A 20716-nucleotide genomic window follows, 5' to 3' on the forward strand; every position below is an offset into this window, starting at 1 on the left:
AGCTCTGAGAATCTTTAGGATGTTATATCAAAGGCATCAGGAACTTAAACTGCAATTTCACCCCGTTCTCTCAATCAAGAATGGTGAGAGAAATTGTCCTGCACTGAGCAATATAAGGGAGATGGGATATATATTTCAAGGACTAAGTGCTCAAGGATGATGTGTTCATTTTAAGTAAAACTAGACCAAGGGCCCCACTTAACATCGGGCAATGGGGGAGCTGATGGTGAAGAAGTGTCAGGAGTATCAAGGGAGATGACTGGAGATAGTCAGTTCTAGGGAGGGGGAAGTCAGAAGTCAGGTGAGAAACTTGGAGAGGACTTTCTCCCTCCCGTTCTCCTCAGTTAAAATTGTCAATCTGTTTAAATGAGTCAATCTCTAGTATTTACTAAACACCTACTGAGTGCAGAGCACTCTACTAAGTGCTTGGGAGAGTGCCACAGAACCCAAAGATGTTGGCCATGTCCTCAGAGGGCTTACAATAAAATGGACAAATGAGTATCTTGACTGCTTAGCTTTTACAAAAGAACAAAAAACAGTCTGGTTCCAATCCTACCTCTGCCATTGGTCTGGTGTGTGACCTTCGGCAAGTCATTTTACCTCTATGGGGTCTCAGTTTCTTCATCTGTAAAACTGGGTTAATAATACCTGCCTCTCTCTACCTAATAAGTATATTGTGAGGGCAGAAGTACAGTGCCTGGCACATTGTAATAAGGGTTTTACAAATACCATAATAATAATAATGATAATGTGAAAGCATTTGGGGAAAATAAAAAAAAACACTGCAAATTCAAGGTATTCAAGATTTCTTCATAGCTGAACCAAATTCTGTTGGTCTTAGATTAAATTCCTAAAAGGCAAAAGACTGTTTATATAACTTACCTTGAGCAATGCCAGATGAGGACAGCACTATATAATAAACGTTTTTCAGGAACAATAATGAAATCCAACTGTCCCTTACCCAGGAGAGGCCAAATAGCTTTAACTACCTCAATGTGAATTTATTCATCTTTTCATTGAGACAACTTCGATTGCCAACAAGGTCCCTAGAGTAATATACTAAGCCATATGGGGTGGGATAATATACTATGGAGAAGACATCTGCCTGGTCATTGGACATTTTTACCACTGAATGGTTTAACCTTTAAGAGCTACAGACACACTGAAAGCTAATGGAGCTTCTGAGTTCTATGAAGAGGAGATGGGGACAAAAGATCTGATGGAAGATACTGTATGACCTTTATCTATCATTTCTTAGTGAAGAACGAGTAAAGGAGTTTTCAAGAACTGTTTTAGATTGTCAGCTACACTTTAAGCTCCTTGAGGGCAGGGATCATGCCTACCAACTATTACTCTCCAAAGTACAGGGCTCTGCACAATGTAAGCATTCAATAAACAGCATTGATTGATTGATTGACTGTTGATTCAGTATCTTCTCCCCCAAAGTCAGACCCACCCACACCTCATGGTGGTGAGTGAGTGATACAACTCTTAGTAGGGGAGTGGGTATCTGTTAGGACTTTGCTAACAGTGGGGAAGGTTTCTTACTGGGGACTCAAGGTGTTTTTTTGCTTTTTTTGTTGCTGTTTTTATGGTATTCGTTAAGCACTTACTTTGTGCCAGGCACAGTTCTAAGCACTGGGGTAGATACAGACTAAACATGTTGGACACAGTCCATGATCCATATAGGGCTCACAGCCCCATTTTACATATGAGGTAACTGAGGCCCAGAGAAGTGAAGTGATTTGCCAAGGTTACACTGCAGACAAGTGGCAGATCTGGAATTAGAACTCAGGTCCTTCTGACTCCCAGGTCCATGCTCTATCCACTAGACCATGCTGCTTCTCAGCAGAGAGGGAAAGGCATAGTAGGAAACCTGAAAAAGGGTGGCAAACGTAGTTCTGGTTTGTGCCTCCAAGGGTACTATGATGCAGTCACTTCAGCAATAAATGGATAATAATAATAATAATAATAATTGTGGCATTGGCTAAGCACTTACTGTGTGCCAGGCACTGTACTAAATGCTGGGGTAGATATAAGATAATCGGGTTGAACAGAGTCCCCATCCCACATGGGGCTCACAGTCTTAATCCCCATTTTGCAGATGAGGAAAATGAGGCCCAGAGAATTTACGTGACTTGCCCAAGGTCACAGAGCAGACAGGTGGTGGAGCTAGGATTAGGACCCAGGTCCTTCTGACTCCCAGGTCCGTACTGTTTCTCTGCCCTTGTGTTTCTTTGGTCCATCCTCAGAACCCTATAGGGGTCCTAGTCCCACCTCCCCCTAGATCCTGGCCCAGGACCCCAGGAGTGACTTTTAAGGCAGGCTACCCGCTCCTGTCACCTTCAGGGGGTTCCAGAGCCCAAGCGGAGAGTTTCTGCACCCCACCTTCAGAACTCCAAGGTTGGTTCAGTCCAGCGGAGCGGTCATGGCCAAACCCAACCAGCTGGCATCTCTAAGTTCTCAATGCTTGCTCTCTTTGCTCATAAAATATTCCTAATTGCTATGGAGTCGTAATCCATTCTGACTGGGATTCCATCCAAGGATTTTGTCATTATCATTGATTAACCCTTATCGAACAGCCATCGGGCACACAGCCCTGAACACTAAGGAGGCTTACTGTAGGTCGATACCAATCGATCCCTGCAGCTGGACCATATCCACCCTAGAAATCTGCTTCTCTGCACTTCCCAGAGAGGCTGGCTTCCAAGGTGGAGAAGAGGCCAGTCCTCCTGCACTCAAAACCCACAGCACATGGGGCTATTCTCTGGGCATCAGCCATTTATACCCATCATCTTGAGTGGAGCACCCAGGAGCACCCTAATAAAAGTCAGCAAACATCCAGCTTCAGTTGGAGGCTTGATCGGAAGTGGGTTAGTATGAAAATGCACTTCACATTTCACAGGTTGCATCCTGAATTCTGGGTGCAGCAGATTAACTAATTCATTCTGGGCCCTTGGAACTCCAGGGTCTTAGAGACGCTGTTCAAATGTGTGGAAAACAATACGCAAACCAAGGTTCACTGACTGTGTTTTTCACAACCCTGGTGCTTAAAGGGAGATCCAGACTCCTCAAATCAGTCGTCTCCACTGGGTTTATCCCAACAGCCATCTCTAGTTACATGAAAAGTTAGGCGGGTGGTGCGTGAAGAACACTCAATTCTCTCATAACATTAGATTTTCACTTTGGGCTTTGGCCAGAATGCTGTAGGGGAACTTGGGCTGTGAGTCTGATACTGGGAAGCTCAAACCCAGGCCTGTCCCCAGTCAAGCCTGAGCTACTTTTGGGTCCCAGTGGCCTGGTTGTCCTGGGCTTGTTTTGATTCATAGTCCCAGCAGGCAGTCCAAGTCTTCTGGCCACATCCAGTTCGCTCAACCTTGGACTTAGTCAGAAGGAGTTAATCAGGTTGAGCATAGGAAGGTCCGGGCAGAGGGAGGGAGCCACAAGCTCCTCCGCCAGGATCTGGTCAAGCGTCCCATAACCGGACCAGAACAGGTCTGGAGCAGAGTACTGCCTTAGTTGCTCCGGTGTGACAGTACAAAGGACATTCCTTAAGGCGATAAATCCGGCTCCTGGAAAGCAGATTAGATGAAACCAGGGCTTCTCCCATCAAGCCTTGTGACAATTAACCACTTAGTATGCCAATCACTAGCTGGGTTGTCCCTTCCAAGGTGTCCCCCCCAAAACCCCTGCCCCTCCTGTTCCCCTACCCAAACAGAATCCACATCTGGCAAAGGCAGTTTCCCTCTCCCTAACGCCTGACTGGTAAATATAGAGAGCTCTTCCTAGCAACAGGGGAGAGCTAAAAGGGATGGGGCTGACTCCCCAACTCACTTGAAATGAAGTATTTGGAAAGCCTGTTTGAACCATGGGTTCCACAAGGGGAATAGTCTAAGCAGGAGAAGGGGTGAGAAGCTGAAAAAGGGTTAAAAAGAACTTTGCTTGTGACATAATAAGGCTGGGGAGTGTCTGTCTGTCTATAGAGCTGGCTGACATGGGCCGGATATGACTCAAAGTGCTGCTTTAGGTTCTGCTTGACCAGAAACTTGTTTGCAAAAATGGCAAGGCAAATAAGACCATGGCAGGTCTATAGGAGTGAAATAGTGCTGGTGTTATTCGTATCAACTTAGAAGCAGTGTGGCCTAGTGGATAGAACACGGACTTGGTAGTCAGAAGGAATTGGGTTCTAATCCCGGCTCCACCACTTCTCTGCTGGGTGACCCTGGGCAAATCATTTAACTTCTCTGTGCTTCAGTTACCTCATCTATAAAATGGGGATTAAGATTTTGAGTCCCACGTGGGGCATGGACTATGTCCAACCTGATTAGCTTGTTTCTACCCCAGTGCTTAGTATAGTGCCTGGCACATAGTAAGCACTTAACAAATACCGTAAAGAAAGCAGGTCAACACACACCTCCTTTTCCAACTCCAACACGCTAATCAGTATAAAAGGATTAAGTGTGCTGTTCAAGATCAGACCTATCTGATTGGCTGCAGTGATTCACCCTCATCCACGATTAGCTCACTCTTAGCCTTACTTACAAACAACAGAGTCATCCAAGTTTCTCCAGGGGTCCCGACCTCCCTGACGGTGGAAATGCCAATGATATTTATTGAGCAACAAACTGGGAGAAATACACTGTACTAGGTATGTGGAACAGCACAACAAATACACAAGATACATTTCTAGTCCACAGGCGGCTTCCATTCTAATGGAGGAGACAAACCCATAAAGTTCTCATAGTCACCTTAGATATGTCATCATCTCCAAGCCCTTCTATTCAGGTTGCTGCAAAATCCTGCCGCTTCTTCTAATGCTTTTTTTTTTTTTTGGTATTTGTTAAACGCTTACTATAGACCGGGCACTGTTCTGAGCACTGGGGTAGATACAAGTTAATCGGGTTGGACGCAGTCCATGTCCCACATGGGGCTCACAGGACTAATCCCCATTTTACAGATGAGGTAACTGAGGCAAAGAGAGGAGAAGTGACTTGCCCAAGGTCACACAGCAGACAAGGGACAGAGTCTGAAATAGTACTCAGGTCCTTCTGGCGTCTTGCATCTCTTCTTCCTCAAAGTCCCTCATCACCGCCTTTCCTGTCCAAACTCCAGTCTGCACCCTCAAATCCCCTCAACACCACCTTTTCTAACCATATTCTAGTTACACCCTCAGATCCCCTCACCACTTCCTTTCCCAACCAAACTCTAGTCTAAAACTCAGTCGCCCTTCCCCGACATCCTTTCATGTAACTTGCTTTCCACACCCTCCAGTCAAGTTTATTGTTCCAATCACATGACCCCTGTCTTTAATGGTGCTTCCCACAGCCTTACTTTACCCCTCTGCTTGCCCCTTTCTTCCACTCAACCAATCAATTAATGGCATTAATTGAACACTTACTGTGTGTAGTGCTTCAGGTAGAACAATGGAGTAGAGTTGGTAGACATGATCTCTGCCCTTCAAAGAGCTTACAGTCTAGTGACGTACACAGACAATAAAATAAATTACAGCTACAGGAAGAGGCAGAGTACACGGTGCTATGGAGGATATCTAGAGTAACAATAATAATAATAGTAATGGTATTTATTAAGCACTTACTATGTGCCAAATGCTGTTCTAAGTGCTGGGGTAGGTACAAGATAATCAGGCTGCCCCACATGAGGCTCACAGTCTTAATCCCCATTTTACAGATGAGGTAAATGAGGCACAGAGAATTTAAGTGACTTGCCCAAGGTCACACAGCAGACAAGTGGCAGAGCCGGGATTAGACCCCATGTCCTCTTACTCACAGGCTCGTGCTCTTGCCACTAGGCCATGCTGCTTCTCCAGTTCACCCTCCCCCAACCCTAATCCCCGGCCTCATTGATCCTGACGTATGAAATGAGTTTCTTCTCCCTCCCTAATACAAGCTACTTCACTTCCACCCATAAAGGTATATTGCCCTGCTAATCCTGAAAGGCTTCCAATCAACCAATCACTCATATTTATTGAGGGCTTTCTGTGTGCAGAGCACTGTACTAAGCGCTTGGGAGAGTACAATACCACAGAGTTGGTAGACACTTTTTTATGGTATTTTACTAAATGCTTACTATGCGTCAAGCCCTGTTCTAAGCGCCGTGGAAGATACAGGTTAATCAGGTCAGACACATTTCCTGAGAAGAGTAAGTTAAAAAAAAACAAGGTCTCTCCCTAGGATGGCAATTTAGATGCAAAGCTGCATGCGGGATATATATTTCTGTCTTGGCTAGACCGGGAAGGGATTGGGTTTTCTCCATTTGCTGAAGCTCCAACCTCTTACCACTCGGTTCAATTTCAGACACCCCTTAGGGGTTCTTAATTAGGTTACATTGACACAAATAGTCAAAAATCTCAGAATTCTGGGCAAAACATCAATATCTTAAAACCTAAAAACGCCCAAGTTATTGAGACTCCAGGTAGTATGTAATACAAGTGTTTAATTGTGCATATTTTAGCGACTTTAAGAAGACATTTCAGTTGCCCTAAACTGACCTCTGAACGGAGGTTAGCCCAAGTTTTTGCATATGTTAAAACTTGGCCTGGACATTTCTATGAAATTAAAGGAGACAGCCAAACACCATGACATTAACAAAGACATTGAGGTGACAAACAGTAAACAGTGGTTTCTTACTCTCTGGGGAAATCAATCTACTGACGTAGCCGCCTCTCACTGGGGCCTCTGACTTCAGGCCTCCTCAACTGGCAGAGTCACTAAGGAAAACCCTCGGTGGTTTTTATGAAACTTGGACACAAGCAATGTTGCGGCACTTGAGATGCCATTAAGGAGGTCAGTTTTTGCGGTACAGACCTCTTCACCTCTATTACCCAATTCAAAAATAGAGGAAGCCACTTCAAACCTTCAGCCACTGCAAAGGAAGTTGGACACCCACCTTTAAAACTTGGTGCAAGAAATGTGGGCAGATCTGGGGGATTTACTGGCTGTAGCAAGAGTTCTGTAATCGAAAAACAGCGTGGCCTAGTGGAAAGAGCACAGGCCTGGGAGTTGGAGGAACTGGGAATATAATACTGGCTCTACCACTTACCCTCTGTGTGATTTTGGACAAGTCACTTAGCTTCTCTGTGCCTCAGTTTCTTCATCCTTAAAATAAAGATTCAATACCCGTTCTTCCTTCTACCTAGACTGTGAATCACATTTTGGACGGGGACTGTGTCTGACAATCGAATCAATCATATTTATTGAGCTCTTACTATGTGCAGAGCAATAAAACAGAGTTGGCAGTCTAGAGTGACTTGATTATCTTGTTCCTACCCCAGGGCTTAATAAAGTACTTGGCACAAAGTAGGGCTTAGTAAGTACCATTATTATTATTATTCTTACCCTTAAATCTGCGTGGCTTGGAGGAGAGGGGTTTCTCTGGACACTGATGGAGAGTTAAGGTGCTTTGCCGGTCAGTCTGCAGTCTGAAAAGATCTTCAGCCTCTACCCTGACTCAAACAACTTGCTAAGAGGACTGGCTAGACTGGTTATGGACATTGAACTCACAGAATAAACTGAACCTTATAAGCTTCAAGTAGAGTGAATTTGACACCACTGGAGCAGGAATGTAATGAAGTTGTGGTGGCTGTAAACAAAAGGCTGGTGATGGACAGACCACAGGATTATTCCCAAAGCCCAGTAGGTTGAAACCCAATATCCTAATAGTGAAATCACCTAAGACTAGTAAGGCCAAGGGTCCATCCACCTCTGATTGTATTCTTTTATAGCATTAACCCTCATCAGGATCACAGGGACACTTAATGTATTTCAATGTCTAGATAAATGCCTCTTTATGGTTCTCCTGGTGAGGAGAGATTTGTTGCGAGGTGAAATTGGTTACTGAAATTATGTATCTATCCAAAATTCATGTATTTGTATTAATTTATGTCTTCCCCGCTAGATTATAAACTCATCGTGGGCAAGGAATGTGTCTACCAATTCTGTTATATTGTTATACTGTACTCTCCCAAGTGCTTAGTACAGTGCTCTGCAAACAATAAGCTCTCAATAATTACGACTGATTGATTAATCCTAGCTCTGCCACTTGCCTGTAGTATGTGCTTAACTTTGCTGGGTCTCAGTTTCCTTATCTGTAAAACAAGGATTAAATAGCTGTTCTCCCTCCCACTTAGACTGTACACCCCATGAGGTATAGGGACTGTATGTGAACTGATTATCTTTTCTCTACCCCAGGGCTAAGTAGAGTGCTTGGCACATAGTAAGCACTTTACAAATATCACAATTATTCTTCTTCTTATTTTTCTATCATTTATCTCAATGGGCTGTTATGGAAAGTGGGAAGGCAAAAGTTTCTTTTTAACTCAATCGTGGCGGGGTAGGGGGAGGTTATTGAATGTGCTTAGAAATACCTTTTGGGAGTCCTGGAAAAGAATTAAAACTGCCCCTCAAATTAATAATAATAATAATAATGATGGTATTTGTTAAGCGCTTACTATGTGCCGAGCACTGTTCTAAGCGCTGGGGTAGACATAGGGGAATCAGGTTGTCCCACATGGGGCTCACAGTCTTAATCCCCATTTTACAGATGAGGGAACTGAGGCACAGAGAAGTGAAGTGACTTGCCCACAGTCACACAGCCGACAAGTGGCAGAGCTGGGATTCGAACTCATGAGCCCTGACTCCAAAGCCCATGCTCTTTCCACTGAGCCACGCTGCTCTGCCAATGGAAATTACCAATCTCCATTACCCCTCTATCAATTCTACTGTATTGTACTCTCCCAAGTGCTTAGAACAGTGCTCTGCACACAATAAGCGCTCAATAATTACCATTGATTGATTGATTGATGGATCGATTACTGTCCTGAGGAAGCCTTGTCCAATTTTCAGATGAAAGAGGATGATGATAACCCAGGCCAAAAGCAGGAGGAAGAACCTTGGTAGTAGTAGATAATGAGGAGCCCTGGGACTCAGAGATGGGAGAATTTCACAGGAATCAGAAGAAAAAAATGAGTGTAAGAAGACAGTGACCGGCCAAAATGAAGCCCTAATGAACAAGTTCCCACAATTAAAGACAACAAAGTAAGTGTAACCAGGGGAAACTTAACAGCCAAAACAATCAATGTCTTTGATTAAGTGCTGATGATAATCTCCATCAGTGCTTTAATCTGCAAGCCCCCAGGGAGAATGGCTGGGTAGCTTTCAAAGGAAACATTTTGAAACATTATTTCCCAAACCACAAAACAGAATGCTTGGTTCTCCAAGACAGCTGCCCCACATTCAGAAGCTCCCATAGTCACTATTAAAAGGGAAACAATGGCAGGGTAAGGGCTTTTTAATGGTATTTGTTAAGGGCTTACTATGTGCCAGGCACTGTACTAAGTGCTGGGGTAGAACCAAGCTAATCGGGTTGGACATAGTCCTTGTCCCACATGGGGCTCAGAGTCATAATCCCCATTTTACAGAAGAGGTAACTGAGGTACAGAGAAATAAAGTGACTTGCCCAAGGTCACAGAGCAGACAAAGGGCAGAGCCAGGATCAGAACTCTTCCCTAACTGCATTTCATCCTGACATGCAGGAACCTGAGAACAGGTTCACTAAATCCTTCTCTTTGCATTTCAGCCTATGACACCCACGATAAATAAATGTTGAGTTTTCTCAACAGCCAGAAATCCACCCAGCTGAATGTAAATCAGTGTAAACACCATGAGGGCAGGGATATCGTGTCTACTTACTCTGTTGTGCTCTCCCAAGCTCTGCCCATGGAAGAGCTCAAAAATACCACTGATGGATGGATCAACCGATTATTTAAATATACACTGGCCTAAAACACTGGGCTAACTCCAGGACTGATCTGGCCCCCTGGTGTGTCCGTCAGATCAAAGACATTCTAGGGTCAGTCCTCATCTCACTTGGGTCCACCATTTCGGTAGATTGTAAGCCTCTTGAGGGTAGGAACTGTGTCTTTTGTTTCTGGAGTACTCTCCCAAGTGCATAGTACAGTGCTCTGCACATAGAAGGTGCTCCACTAAGACCATTAATTCACTGTCCGATTAGGAGGCAGAGTGGCATTAAATCACCTCGAGTTTGACTTCCATCTTGAACCCCATCTGGAACTCCTTAACCTCAACATCCTTTCTATGTGACTGCAACTCCAGTGACTGCTGGGAGAGATAACTAAAAGGAAGTGAATTGTAAATGATTCCTTTTTTCCGTGCTAGGGATATCCACTCCAGATCAAAAGGCACATCTTGAGCATCTATTCAAAATGTGTGAGTATCTGAGCCTAGAGACAGGCACAGGGAACAGATTTTAATATTCAGAAGACTTCTAAGAGACACAGAGATATAAAAGGGACAACTTAATGAACAACTTAGAAGGCAACGTGGCATAGTGAAAAAGGGATGGAACTGGGGGTCAGGACCTCTAGGTTCTAATCCCAGCTCTGCCATTTGCCTGCTGTGTGACCTTGGACCAGTCACTTCACTTTTCTGTGTTTCCATTTCCTCATCTGTAAAATGACCATAAAATACCTGTTCTCCCTCTCTTAAACTGTGAACCCCAAGTGGGATGGACACTGTGTTCAATCTGACTGTATTGCAGTTGCCCCTAGAGCTTAGTACTGTCTTTGCACCTAATAAGCACCCAATAAATACCATCATTACTAACTTGTAGTATAGCAGACACCAATGTTTTGTAGATAAATCAGATGTTAAGTGCAGAATCTCAATGGATTGACCAATGAAGGTACTTCTCAGGAAGCAAAAAATGTCTCCATCCTACTGTCTTAGCCACTAAACATAGCTTGAGCAGGGACCTAAATATTTTTATCATTGGACTAGCTGGTGTGCTGAGGACACCCCTTATGATATGGCAGAAAGAGGATATTGGTTGTTTCAGATCCTTATATAGATATAATTAAAAGTCTGGTGATTGAACATTTACATGTTTTACGAATTCTTCCTCTCACTGGAGCAGGAAATTGGCTTTTGCTTAAATCCCTACAAGTACCCACAACACAAACAAATACGAATGCTCCATTAGAACTCCATAGCATAACTGATACTCAAAATTCATGGAGAACTTATTGTTTGCAAAGTACTATAATAAATGCCTGGAAGACTACCACGTAAGGAACACTCACCTAGTCTCAGTTAGTTTACAATTTGATGGAAGCAGACAGACATGTATTATTTACAAATAGAGGAGGAAAGACAAAGCTTCATCTGGCAATAGCAAGAACAACAGTTTAAATCAAGGAACGATACATTTATAAAAGTGCTGAGGTTGAGTGTAAATACATATATGATAATAATGATATGAAGAAGATGAAGAAGAAAAATGGTCTTTGTTAAGCACTTACTCTGGGACAAGATTGTGTTAAGCACTGGGGTAGATACAGTGCAATCAGATCAGGAAGAGTCTCTGCGTCACATGGGCCTTACAGGCTAAGGGGAAGGGAGAACAGCTATTTAATCTTCATTCATAGATGATAAAACTGAGGCCCATAGAGGTTAAGTGACTTGCCGAAGTCACACAGAACACAGCTAGTGGAGCTGGGATTGGCATTAAAATCTTCTGATTCCCAGTCCCGTGCTCTTTCCTCTAAACCCATGCTGCTTCGTTGATAGGACTTGGGGTGGTGGAATTAATCAGGGAAGACTTCTTGGAGGAGAAGAGATGTTTTGGAGGAGATATGAAAGGGAAGGAAATGTATATTTATGTTTGTCTCCCCTGTTAGACTGTAAGTTCCCTGTGGTCATAGAATTTGTCAGTTCCAAATAGCACAGTACTAAAAATAGGAGCAGATTCAATCATTTCAGATACAGTCCTCATCTCATATGGGGCTCAAAAACAAAGAGGGAGGGAGAACAGTTATTGAATCACCATTTTACAGATGAGGAAATGAGGCCCAGAAAAGTTAAGTGACTTGTCCAAGGTCACACAGCAGGCACGTGGTGGAGCTGGGATTAGAACCCAGGCAACCTGGCTCCCAATTCCAGGCTTTTTCCTTCAGGCCACACAGCTTCTTCCAACTCCCTGTAATGGGGTTTACCATAGCTCATGCAGGTAGGGTGGAGAGCTTATTTCATGGATACTGTAGGAGTTTCACCTAAAACAGTGAAATGATCCAAGGGGGAATTTGGAGGGCACCAAAGCGGACATCGGCCCATGGGTCCCACCATGTTCTCTCTTCGATATGAAAACCTGGGGAGAACTTTTTTTCCAATTCTCATCCAACACTTCTGCAGTGGTGACAAAATCAGATTCCCTTTTTCTTTTTCAAAGTATTTCTTTAGGCTCGAATTACAATGAAGCTTTCCTGAGAGGCTTATTTACAGACATAAAAGACATTCTCCCTGGTAGGGGGAAGAAAATGGGCTAAAGGAAAGAACACAGGACTGGGAGAAGGAACACTCTGCCAATACCCTGCTGTGTGACCTTGTGCAAGTCACTTAGGGCTTTTATTTTCACACTTGTAAAACGCGGATGAGATACAGGGAAGGGATTCTGTGTCCAATCTGATCACCCTGTATCTACTGCAGTGCTAAGCACAGTAGTTGGCACACAGTCCACATTTAATGAATACCATAACTAACTAAAGAGTAAGTGCAGGAAAAGGGAGAAAGTACATAGAACATATCCAATTTTGACCCCAAAATGAAAGAGTAACACGTTTAATTCCTCCTTTTCTGTGAGTGACAGGGAGAAGGGTTAGTTTAAAAATTTGGGTGTTTTTCTTCTAAACTTCCCCTGTATTTCACCACTGCATTTTGAGAAATGTGACTTATGAAAGAAACCGTTCCATTTTGGGACAGCGCCCAAACGGATGAATGAGTCTGTGTTGTCCTTCCTGCCTCTGCTAGCACGCACAAGTCTTGTCCCTCAAGGTAAAGGTGTTGGTTCTCCCAGGCCAGGCCAGCATGGGACACTCAAGACGCTGATGCTAAAGGAAGAGACTTTTGCTATGGCCCTGACTATTACAGTCGGGCCTGTGACAGGCCTGAAACCCTGCTCTTCTAACCACGTTATCTTACAGCTTTATTTGATTTTATCTTCATATTACCCCTTCTTCTCTTTTACATCGATTTTGTGTTTTTATTGGTTTATTCCCCCTTACACGTCTGTCACCAGTCTCCTTTCTCCCTTTATTCTTAGTTCATGAGTTTCTGGGGGCCAAGGACCATGTCTAATTCTCCTTGTGTATTCTTTCCCATCCCCTCTGAGGATTGCACCTGGAGAGTTTCCGGTACTCTACCAGTCTCGGCTACGGAAGGGAGAGCCAAGCAGAGAGGCCTACCCATTCCATTCCTAGCTTGGCCAGTGGCTACCGAGTGGAAGGCAATCTGCTACAAGTCAAAACTCACCTGTGCTGGGTAGCAGCGGCAGGGGAGAGAGTTGAGGGCGGAGACTCAAATTGGGCGAAGAAGGCAATGGTAAGTCACTTTGGTATTTTTCCCAAGAAAATTCTATGGATACACTATCAAAACGATTGCAGATGGAGGTGGGGCGTTCTGGGAGAGACGGGTTTATGAAGTCGCTATGGGTGGGAAACCACTCGACAGCATAAGACAATTCTTTCCCAATCCTTAGTGTAGAGCTTTGCACACAATAAGCACTCTAAAGTAAAAACTAAATACTTTCAAGTAAAAAGTAAAATCTTTTTCTACAACTATTCTTACTCCTACAACTACGACCACTATTACTATTACTACTACTAAAGCTGCTATATTCAGCTACTAACAGGTGCAAGAAGATTTATATGAACTTCCACAAAGACAGGGAAGTCTGAACAATCCTCCTTAAAGGGGCTCCATAAAGGGGCTAATCTGCTTTTATTCAAATGCCAGAGAAATCTAGAAGAAATGGCCTGTTAATATGCTATCCAGAGGTCCTGGCTGCAAACAATTTCCACACAATAATCTGTCACAATTATACATCAATATGAGGATGGGTATGCATGTGCGTGTATACATTTTTACACGTCAATCCCCCCAGATCTTGATGCCATTAATTTCACAGACTCCAGGGGGGTTGTAAATAGAGGTTTATATGCTCCATTTGCCCTGACATCTTATCTGCAAATACCTCCTTAACAAACCTGGGCCACTGTACTTTTCATCTCAGTTCTCACTTCAAATCTGGAAAAGGTTCTAGGAGGTGGTCCATGAGGAAGCCATTAGGCTCTCAGATCCTACCTGCCCTTAGAAGCTCATCTCTAATTTTCAAATCCTAATCTAGAAGAGGACCCCCTGCCCTGCTATTTAGAGAAGGAGTGTGGTCTAGTAGCTAGAGCACTGGCCTGGGAGTCAGGAGGACCTGGCTTCTAATCTCGGCTCTGCCACTTGTCTGCTGCGTGACCTTCGGCAAATCACTTCACTTCTCTGTGCTTCAGTTACCTTATCTGTAGAATGGGGATTAAGACTGTGAACCCCATGTGGCTCATAGACTGAGTCCAGCCTGCTTAGGCTGTATCTACTCCGCACTTCAGTCCTTTGTCTGTCACATAGTAAGCGCTTACCAAATAGCATTTTAAAATATCAGTAGGTGAATGTGTGTAAAATGGCCATTGATCGCACTTGGAAGAAACCGGAGAACTTTTAGCCAATCTGGCAGTAATGATCAAATGTTTCATGCATCACACATTCATGAGGAGTTTCTCGCAGAAATCCATAGGACTTAAAGCATATTGTCCCTGACCTTCTCCCTTCCTCCAGAACCAGTGATTTCCCCTCCCTGGTTCCTTTAAAAACAGAGCTGTCTTTTCCAAGCCACGGCACTAAGCGGGCAGGAGCCAAGGGTGCAGGAGGCTGGCACTGAGAATATAATCACCGGAAACAAAGGCATCTGGTGCCTTTTCTGTACTGGACAGGAGACAGATCAGTTGGTCTAGACTGTAAGCTCGTTGTGGGCTGGGACCGTGTCTGCTTATTGTTATATTTTACTCTCCCAAGTGCTTAGTACAGTGCTCTGCCCACAGAAAGTGCTCAATAAATATGATTGAATGACTGAATGGAAACTGGACTGTCACCGTGGCATCAAATCACCTATGCCTAAAAGCAGCTTTAAATCCTGGCTGGTTGCAGGCTTGAAGCTGGATTTAAGGGTGCGGGAAGCTACTTGATCTCGGCTCAGTAAACTGCCTTGCTTAAGGCCAAGCCTGTCACTACCAAAGTTCCATGTCAAACTTCAAAAGAGGTGTGATTTTCAAAAATAAACCACAGCCAGAGATTTCAGACTTCTACCCGCTCCAACACCTTTCTCCTTTCTTCCATGTCTCCGCTACCACTTACAACAGGATTTGACTACCCTCAATTAAAATCTTGCCAGTCTGTTTACGCCGTATCATTAGCTGGCTTGGGGAGGAGGGGGTGAGAGAGGAGGGGAAGAAAGGAGAGAGACCCAGATATTTTTACAGTTTCCTAGAAAACTGCCAGTTGCTCTCCAGTGATCCCTCCCCTCTGATAAGCAATATGGCTTAGTGGAAAGAGCATGGGCCTGGGACTCAGAGGACCTGGGTTTTAATCCAGGCTCTGCCACTTTCCTTCTATGTGACCTTGGGCAAGTCACTTTTCAGTTCCCTCTTCTGCAAAATGGGAATTCAATACCTGTTCTCTCTCTTATTTAGACTGTGAGCCCCATGTAGAACCTGATTATCTTGTAGTTAGCCCAGTGCTCAGGATGGTGCTTGACCCATAGTAGGCATTTAACAAATGCAATTATTATTATTATTCCCAAGTCCAAACCGTTCAGTCAGAAGCTGAATGGGTCCACCATTTTGTACCAGCCTGTTGAAAATTAATCATCCTTTCCACACATCAGGTGATTCTTTTTTTAACGTTACAGAAACGATGCTGAGAATGCCCTTCTTAGCACATCTATTGGTTGATGGGTATTTGTATGGAGAATATCAGCTTTTGGTGTGAGATTATTATTATTACTGGTTTCCAATCCCGCCTACGCTTCGGGAGAACAATGCTTGCAGGAAAGAGATGGGTGCGTTTGCAAGCAAAGGGTCGCAGTGGCCTCAGGAGCACTCATCCCCCCTCCCAAGCCCCATAGCACTTACAGACAGATAAACAGACAGATAGATAGCTAGATAGCCAGATAGCCAGATAGATAGATAGATAGATAGATAGATAGATAGATAGATAGATAGATAGATAGATAGATATGAACTTTCTGCCATTCCTTTTTAGAACAGGTGACGACCAGCAAGTATGTGAGAAGTAGAAAACTGAACTGAATGTAAACTCTCTTCTCTGCCAATTCCACCTGAAAAGATCTGATGAAATTACCTCTCATTCAGATGCACAAACCGTCAATAATCAATCTAAAATTATTTTGGGGGCTTGAAAAGCTCCAGTGATTATACCTTCCTTGAAGAAACTGTTTGGAGGCTAAACTAGGCCTGATCTGCAGATGGGAACTTTTGCCTTGGGGATGGGGATTAAAAAGTGTAAGAAAAGAGGATAGGAAAACTGCCTCAATTATCCCTGAGTTATAATCATTTCTTCCACAATATAAGGACAATAACCTTTTAAATATTCCCAAAGACTCAGCTCCCAAAGGCTCACTTGGCAGCTGCAAATTCAACCTTTTTTGAGAGACCTGAAGTAAAGTTTCAGTCCCAAGATATTTTTAAAGAGATGCTGGCTTTCTTCTTTCCTAGCTTCTTGGATTGGGTGAAAAGATCAGTGTAGTCAGCCCTCAGAAAGAAAAAATTCCATCACCGTCTACTTATTCCTTCAACAGGAGGGAGACCATATTCAGACTTTCTACCTGTGAAGTTTCCAAGATTTAAAAATGTACTGGATATACCCCCTTTCCTTCCTCTTTATCCCCACCCTCTTATCCACTCTCCAGATTCTCCTTTTAATAATGGAATTTAGTAAATGCTTACTATGTGCTACACATTGGGGTAGATATGAACATCAAATCAGCTACAGTCTTTGTCCCACATCAGGTTTACAATCAAAGAGGGGTGGAAACCAGATTGTTCATTCCTCTTTTACAGTGAGGGAACTTTGGCACCGAGAGCCTACTGGAATGAGGACAGGCCTAGGAATCCGAGGACCTGGGTTCTGATTCTGACTCTGACAACTGCTTACTGTGTGACCTGTGTGGCAAGTCACTTCTCTGTGTTTCAGTTGCCTCATCTGTAAAATAGGGGTTAAATCTTTCTCCCTCTAACTTAGAGTGTGAGCCCCATGTGGGACAAGATCTATGTCCAACCTGATAAACTTGTATCTACCCCAGCACTTAGAACAGTGCTTGACACACAGTATTTAACAAAAACACTAAAAAAGCCAGGAAGTTAAGTGACTTCCCAAGGTCACACAGCAGGCCGATGACAGAATTGGGACTAGAACTCTGGTCTCCTGACTCCCAGATCCCTGCTCTTTCAAAGGGGCAAGAGAGAGAAAGAAAATGTAGATGTGTTGACCGCTTCTGTAGACTGCAACTCAATTGGTCCTAGAGCCCTCAGAATTTCCAGCCAATCTCTCCTGCTTTCCCCGTCCCTTCTGCCCCTCCTCCCCACAACCCCCATCAGGAAATTCACCTCTGGATGTTAGCCTATGGAACGCTAGTCATCGGACAACAAAGTGACACTTCTTTTTATCTCCTCTAGAACCAGTCTTCTAGGAACAGGAAATTTATTATTAAAGTTAGAACTACAGTCCTTTCCCCAGGACACCACCATTTTTCACCAATTTATCCAGGTCCAGGTGAGTTGAGAGGGGAGAGAGTGATAGGAAGAGGGTGGGTGCAATGGGGAAGCAGCACAGCCTACTGGAAAGAGCACAGGCCCGGGAGTCAGAGGACCTGAGTTCTAATCCCAGCTCCGCCACGCGTCTGCTGTGTGACCTTGGGTAAATCGCTTAATTTCTCTATGCCTCCATTTCCTCATCTGTAAAATGGGGATCAAATCCTACTCCCTCCTTCTTAAACTAGGAGCCTCATGTGGGACAGGGACTATGTCCGACCTGATTACCTTGTATCAGCCCCAGCGCTTAGTACAGTGCTTGGTACATAGTAAGCACTTTAATAATAATAATAATGTTGGTATTTGTTAAGCGCGTACTATGTGCCGAGCACTGTTCTAAGCGCTGGGGTAGATACAGGGGAATCAGGTTGTCCCACGTGGGGCTCACAGTCCGCATCCCCATTTTACAGATGAGGTAACTGAGGCCCCGAGAAGTTAAGTGACTTGCCCAAAGTCACACAGCTGACAAGTGACCGAGCAGGGTTTCGAACCCATGACCTCTGACTCCAAAGCCCGTGCTCTTTCCACTGAGCCACGCTGCTTTACCAGTACCATAATTATTATAAGCATAATAATAATAATATGGACAATAAGGTGTGGGTGTGGGTGCATAACAGAGGACAACCCCTCCCCCCCTTCAACCCCTAGCTAATTACTGTACTTGCCCTGCCACCAATTGAGCAAGCCAGGTGGGTGTGGTGATCAGGCCCCCCCTTATTTCTGCCCAGCCCCTAGACATCCAGGCCAAACACTTTCCCAAAGACACACATCCAGACCCACCTACTGGGTAGGAATGCGCTCCCGGGAGAGCACTGACCATAAGTATTGACAGATACCCCAAACTCTCGACCAAGACATTTTTAAAGACAACAGCCAAAGAGGAAGTGTCCCATAAAAATGAGCAGGCCATTTACTAGGAGGAAGTATTTAGGACAAGGGAGATTTTTTTCACCTTCTAGTTCCTCATTTCTACATATATGGGCTTTCTGCCTCTTAGGGACTCTTCCTGGATACAACAAAACCTAGCAGCCAACCCACAACCCCTTGGCCCCGTCCGAAATTGCTGTCTGCGATCACTGGACCAACACCCTGGGTACAGGACACCTGACCCGGCCACCACCACCTCTTCTCATCCCATCGAAAGGGACATGGGCAGGGGCATGGGCGTTGGCATGGGCCTGGGAGTGTGTGCAGCAAGGAGTCCAGCAGCCATGGGGGAAGGGAGTATGGGGCAGCTGCCTCCAGATAGGTGGGGGAGGACAGTGGGAGGGAAGAGAGAGGGAGGTGGAAAGGGACAGGTGGAGAAAAGGGAAAACGGGGAGAATATAATAATTAATAATTATGGTATTTAAGCGCTTACTATGTGCCGGGCACTTTACTAAGCGCTGGGGTGGATACAAGCAAATCGGGTTGGACACAGTCTCTGTCCCACGTGGGGCTCACGGCCTCAATCCCCATTTTACAGATGAGGTAACCTCGGTACAGAGAAGTGAAGTGACTTACCCAAGGTCACACGGCCGGCCAGTGGAAGAGCCGGAATGATAACCTATGACCTTCTGAATCCCAGGCCCGTGCTCTATCCACTAGGCCAGGCTGCTTCCGAGTGGACAGAGAGGAGGTGGGAGAAGGGGAGAGAGAGAATGGGGGGAGAAAAGTGGGAGAGGTGGATAGGAGAGAAGGAGTGGTGGGGGGGGAGAGAAGCAGTACGGCCTAGTGGATACTGCACAGGCCTGGGAGTCAGAAGGATCTGGGTTCTAATCCCAGCTCTGCTGCTTTTCTGCTGTGTGACCTTGGGCGAGTCACTACATTTCTCTGGACCTCATCTGTAAAACGGGGATGGAGACTATGAACCCCATGTCATGGACATGTGGATAGTCGGTGTCCAACCTGATTAGCTTGGATCTACCCCAGCGCTGAGTACAGAGCCTGACACATAGTAAACACTTAAATAGCATGCCAAGAGGTGGGGGGGGGGAGAGCAGGGGTGAGGTGGAGAAAGATGAGGAAAAGGAGAGGGGGAGGGAAGGGGTGAGGATGGAAGAGAGGAGGAGAAAAAGAGGGGGAACCGTGGGGAGAAGGAGGGAGGTGGGTCGAGGTGGAGGAAGAGGGAGAGAGGTGGCATGAGGAGGTGGGAAAGAGGGGGGCTGGCAAAGACGGGAGTGGGAGAAGAGGGGAGCCACAGGGAAGCCAGTGCACTCTTTCATGCATCTGCACCGTGCTTCCGACCCCCAAGAACCTTTCACCGGGAGGATGATTAAAGATGGGGCATACACCGCCACCCAAGCAAACCAATAAATACCCGCATTGAGGATCCCTCCTCCCCCCCCCGGGGGGGGGGTGGTCTCTAGGGGAGGGAGAGGAAGGGTTGACCCCCAGCTGCTCCATCCTTCTCAGAGATCCCCGCCCCGACCCTCCGACACATTAGCACGCCCCCAAAGAGCAAGTTGGAAAAACGGTGTCGGCCAAGGGGCACGGTACCTTGGGCCGGGGGGGAGAGGACAGCCGCAAAGGGAAGAGGCTGGAGGCCGAGGAGCAAGAGTCCGATGCACAGAGCGGCTCTCCGGGTCCCTGCAGCCGCTGCTGCAGCTGCTGCAGCTGTCACGGTTGCAGCCTCTGCTGCTGCTGCTGCTGCTGCTGGGGCTGCTGCTGCTGTCACGGTTGCAGCCTCGGCTGCTGCTGCTTCCGGGTTGGTCAGCCTTCAACGTCACTGCCACAGGTTTGCAAAGCAACGGCAGAGTATACCACGAGAGAAATAACTATAAAAGGAAGAGACACATCGAGGGAGGAAGAGGAAACGCTGTTTACCTTTAAAAGCTAAACTGCCAGACACTGCACAAAAGGAAGACGCTCTAGGCAGTCCCTGCCACTCTTTCCCTCCTCATCCTTGCAAGCTTCTCTGAGGGTCCCCCTCCATCTCCAACCCCAGATCCCCTTCCTTCCCCCCAAAAGGGGGGAGAGCAGAAAAAGGAGGGAAGG

At 45.3% G+C, this 20716-nt stretch overlaps 1 protein-coding gene and 1 non-coding gene across 3 annotated transcripts in view; one reads left to right on the forward strand and one right to left on the reverse strand.

Annotated features, from left to right (window-relative positions):
- Positions 1 to 20324, reverse strand: part of CYRIB (CYFIP related Rac1 interactor B) — a 94339-nt gene extending 74015 nt beyond the window's left edge. The window contains exon 1 of one of the 2 annotated variants that reach the window (XM_029063230.2): positions 20219 to 20324. The gene's annotated coding sequence lies outside the window, so the exon portion shown is untranslated. The remainder of the gene's footprint in view (positions 1 to 20218) is intronic. The other variant, XM_039911679.1, reaches the window with a different exon arrangement.
- LOC114811628 lies at positions 13191 to 13330 on the forward strand. The gene has a single exon (XR_003759324.1). It is a non-coding gene; the product is annotated as a small nucleolar RNA SNORA7 (small nucleolar RNA).
- Positions 20325 to 20716: the final 392 nt, after the last annotated feature.

Source organism: Ornithorhynchus anatinus, chromosome 4 (assembly GCF_004115215.2).
Source record: "Ornithorhynchus anatinus isolate Pmale09 chromosome 4, mOrnAna1.pri.v4, whole genome shotgun sequence".
NCBI lineage: Eukaryota > Metazoa > Chordata > Mammalia > Monotremata > Ornithorhynchidae > Ornithorhynchus > Ornithorhynchus anatinus.